Genomic DNA, 4667 nt, shown 5'->3' on the forward strand with positions numbered 1-4667 from the left:
TATGTGCCAAAGTTCATTTATCACCAGATAATTGCCTGAAAGGAAATGGGAGAGAGGATGTTACTGGGCATTTCGCAGTGCTACGTGCAATGCCCAGAACAGGCACCTGGTGCTGTAGCTGCAGCTACTCAAAATGACAAAGCGGGAGGATAGTTCAACAAGATAGCAAGTCTCTATCTCAATAAAACCAACAAAAGTAATACCCAAAACAACATGACAATCTGTGGTTCAAGAAAGTTTTTTAAAAAGTGTATACTCAAGAGCGTTTGCTCTCTCACCCCAGTCCTGTCTCACATAAAATAAGAGCCCTCAGACCGCACTGGATGAGAAAACTCAGATAGGCATCATCCTTCCTGGCCTGACAGCTCTTTCATTTTATTATGTCTTACCTTTCTGTTGGAAGAAAGCAGGCTGACATGCAGGACAGTAAAAGTCAATGGGGAACAGACTTCCTGTTGATGTGATGTGTGTTCATAAATGTTTGGGGTTATTTGTGACTTATAGTAACCCTGACCTTGTGTGTAATATGGGGGGGCCACTCCCTGAAATTTGAAGTGTTTCATTGGTGTCGAATCTGTTTCTAAGTGTTCATTATCACATGGTGCACAAGTGACACTCCAAATAGTCCACAAACCTCTAATGGCTGTGTGTCTGTAAAGACAGTCCCATACAGGGGCCTTCCTCTGCAGCACTGAGGTATTATAGGTTGTACTGAAAACTACAGAAAGAACATACTTAGCACAAGGGCACATCATTAGCGTGAGCCAAATCTGATCAAATGTGAAATTGAAAAATGACTCATTCTTTGCTAATGCTCTTTTGTTCTCTTGAAAGAAAAATAAAAGGTTGTCATCTGACAAAAATGTTCTCAGTTAAGACTGAATCTCACCTGTAATCTAAATCTGGACTCTAGAATAGTAACTGAAAGAAATTAGAAGCAGAGTTTTGGGTCAAGAACAATTGTTTAAAAATTAAACATGTTTTCAGTGTGTCTGAACTAATGTTTGATCTATTTGTAGTTTCTTTCACATTAAATGATTAATATCAAGTGTCAGCTCCCAATACCGGTGACAGTTCAGTTGTAGAACTGGCAGGATGAGTGATGTCATCCGGCTGTTATCTAACACAGTAGCTCGAGCTACTTTATGAGGCATAGATAGTACTTAGAGCCAAGAGAGAAAGTGCCGTCTAAAAAAAATAAAAACAAAATGGAAGTTCTACTTAAAAAAAAAAAAAAAGAAAGAAAGAAAAGAAAGTGCGGTCTAGCTGTTAGATGATTTACTCCCAGTCCTGGGGTTTGTGAGTGTGGTGGTATGGTTTGCCAAGGCATGAACCACAAGAGAAGCAGAACAGCAGAACAGCATGGGAGACATGACAGGAAAGGAGTAGTCATCCTGTACCCATGTATGAATACTGGAAAATCATAGACACTTGACAGTGCATGATAGAAATAAACAGCTGAAGACAGCTGGGCAGTCAGTTCCACACCCACAGGGCAGCTCACAACCTGCCGTAGCTCCAGTTCTGGGAGTCAGAAGCCACCTGGTACCAGCAATGCACATGGTATGTGTATATACAGACAGGTAATACAAGGTCATACATGAAGAACCTTCATGTTTAAACTTTCTGCATTTCATTATTAATGCCCTTCCTGAACAGTTTCACTTTTAAAAGGAGAAGGAGAGTGGTTTTGTTAACGTAAAACTTAGTGAAAGACACAAAGTAGGGTATTTGAGGAATCAGTTTGAATAGCAATTTAATATGCTGGACTTTTTAAATCTTACTTTTTTTAGTGTGCATGTGCACAAGGAGATAAAGGACATTTTTCTGCTTCCATGAGGTGCAGAGATTGAATTTAGGATGTCAGGTTTGTACAGCCTGAGTACGAATACATGTAACTCATAGAGCCCCTTGTGGGTTGGGGGAAAAAATAGAGATTAAGAGCTGGCAAGATGGCTCAGTGGGTAAGGTGATTGTGGCCAAGCCTGTGAATATGATCCTGTGGACCCATGTAATAGGAGAAATTTGCAAGTTCTCTGATCTCTACATATATGCTATAACATGTGTGTGCATATATGTGTGGGCATACACAATAAACGTAAAAACATTTTTAAGAAGGCAGAGAGTTGATTAGTGAGTCATGTGATTGGGTAGGGACATTTTCTCTTTTTTTTTCTAAACAATTGATACTATATTTTAGGGATCATTTTTAAATTTATATGAGTGCTGGGTGTTTAGCACATTATTGCAGTGCTCCTGAAAGCCAGAAGAGGGCGATGAAACTCTGTGCCTGAAGTTATAGACTGCCACCATCAACAGTCATGTGGGTGCTGGGAACTCAGCCCAGATCCTCTGAAGAGCAGCCAGTTCTCTAAACCCAAGCCATCTCTCTAGTCCCAGTATTTTCTAGGAATCATGGCTGTGTTAGTGAAGGCTTTGCAAGTGTTCAAAGTGTGGGACTGTAATGGCCAGTATTACAGAGGAAGGGTCAAGGAGACTTTAACCTAGGTTACCTCAGATGAGAACGGCCCAGCCTGGCACTGTGAAGCCAGCTGCCCCACCATCAACCCTAGTAAGAATTACCTGACAGTTGTCATGGTTCTTTCCTTGTTTGACCTTAAAAGGTTCCCATCACCTCCCTACAGCCCCTGGGCATGCCAATGAAACATCTTCCAATATACCTGTCCTGGCCAGTTGTGCACAAGCCACACAAACATTGTCCCAGAGGCCCTGGCCACCTAGCCAGGGGTATAAATACTCACCTCATCCCCCAATAAACTGAACCAGTTCTCTGAAACTTCCTGGGTATGTGTGTCCTCTGCCTGAACACTCACCACAGACTAAGATCCTGCTGGCACCCACCCACCAGGTTAAGCTTCCCTCTCTCCAGCCCAGCTCAGGGTGTTCAACAGGCTTGGCTACCCCAGGGGAGAGAAGTGGACACCTGCAGGCAGGCAAGTCTAGTACAATTTCTTAATTAATGATTGTTGTGTGAGGGCCTAGCCTGTTGTAGTCAGTACCACCCCTGGGCAGGTAGCTATGGGGTGCATAAGAAAACAGGCGGAGGAGCTGAGAGGTGGCTCAGCGGTCACTGGGCTTTCAGAGATCCCGAGACCAATTCCCAGCAACCACATGGTAATGTGATCTGTTGCCCTCTTCCGACCTACAGGTCTACATGCAAATAGAGTACTTGTATACATAAAGTAAAAAGACAACAAAACTCTTAAAACAAAAAGACAAAAACAAACAAAAACCACAGCCTGCTGAGTGAGCCTTGAGTGGCAAGCTAGTAATCAGTTCTCCGTGGCTTCTGCATCAGTTCCTGCCTCCAGGCTCCTGCCCTGTGTGAGTAGATTCTGCCCTGACTTCCTTTGCTGATGTGGTAGAACTGTAAGCCGAAATAACCCTTTCTCTCAACTTGCTTCTGGCCATTTTGTCTTATCACTTCAATAGAAACCCAAAGACACTTGCAAACAATTGGAATTTTCCCAAATGGCTTTTTAAATTACTTGAGATAGCTACAACCATCCTTTAAAAACAACAACAACAACAACAACAACAACAACAACAACAAGAGTCTTGTGGTTACAGTGTCTTAAATTTTCTGGTCGATGCAAAGTTATGGGATTTTTTTTTCAAGATTTTTTTATTTTCTATGTTAAGTTGCATGTGTATGTTATGTGTATGGAGATGAGTGCTGGTACCACAAGAACACCTCAGATCCCGGAGCTGGACTTACAGGGAGATGAGAACCAAGCCCAGGTCCTCTCCAAGAGCAGTCTGCACTTTGAACCATCTCTCTACCCCACAACGGTTGAGAAAAGTTAAGGGAAAGTGGACACATCACAGCAATCTCAGCACTTAGAGATTGTAGGTGGTAGGATTAGGACTCCAGATTATCCCCAGCTAGGTAGCAAGTTTAGGCCATCTGACCTAGGGCTACCTGCCACCCTTTCTCAGGAATAAGAATATATATTTCTGGGTGTGGTGCTAAAATCCTTTAAACCCACGAGGCAGAGGCAGGATTATTTCTATGAATTTGATACTAGCCTGATCTATACAGGATGTTCCAGGCTAGCTAGGGCTATTCAGTGAGACCCTTTCTCTAACAACAAACAAACAAACAAACAAACAAACAAAAAACAACTACCCCGGCCCACAATGTAGGTCTGTAACTCATAAGAGTTGTTGTGTTTTATAAAAAGAGGAGAGAGGGGATATGTTTGGTGGAGGTGTAGTCAGGTTTGGAGGAAAGGGGTGCCTCTGTGGGCCCATGCTGAGGCATCTCTTTCCTCTGAGGGACCAGCCACATGACGGTATAGTATAGAATAGAGTTTATTCAGGGCATGGGGAGGGGAGTTAAGAGTGTAGTAGAGACAGAGAGAGAGGTGGGGAGGGAGGGAGAGAGGAGAGAGAGAGAGAGAGAGAGAGAGAGAGAGAGAGAGAGAGAGAGGAGTAGAGAAGTAGAGCATGTGGAGAGAGAGGGAGGAAGAGAATGGGGAGAGAGGGAAGGGGCGAGGGGAGCAAGAAGTCAAGAGTAAGAGAGAGAGGAGGGGGCAAGCAGCCCCTTTTATAGTGAGTCAGGCATACCTAGCTGTTGCCAGGTAACTGTGGGGCAGAGCTTAGACAAAATGCTAATGGCCGTAACAATGAAAACACCAAATAAA

The sequence above is a fragment of the Grammomys surdaster genome, unplaced genomic scaffold (genome assembly GCF_004785775.1).
Source record: "Grammomys surdaster isolate TR1022 unplaced genomic scaffold, NIH_TR_1.0 1164, whole genome shotgun sequence".
NCBI lineage: Eukaryota > Metazoa > Chordata > Mammalia > Rodentia > Muridae > Grammomys > Grammomys surdaster.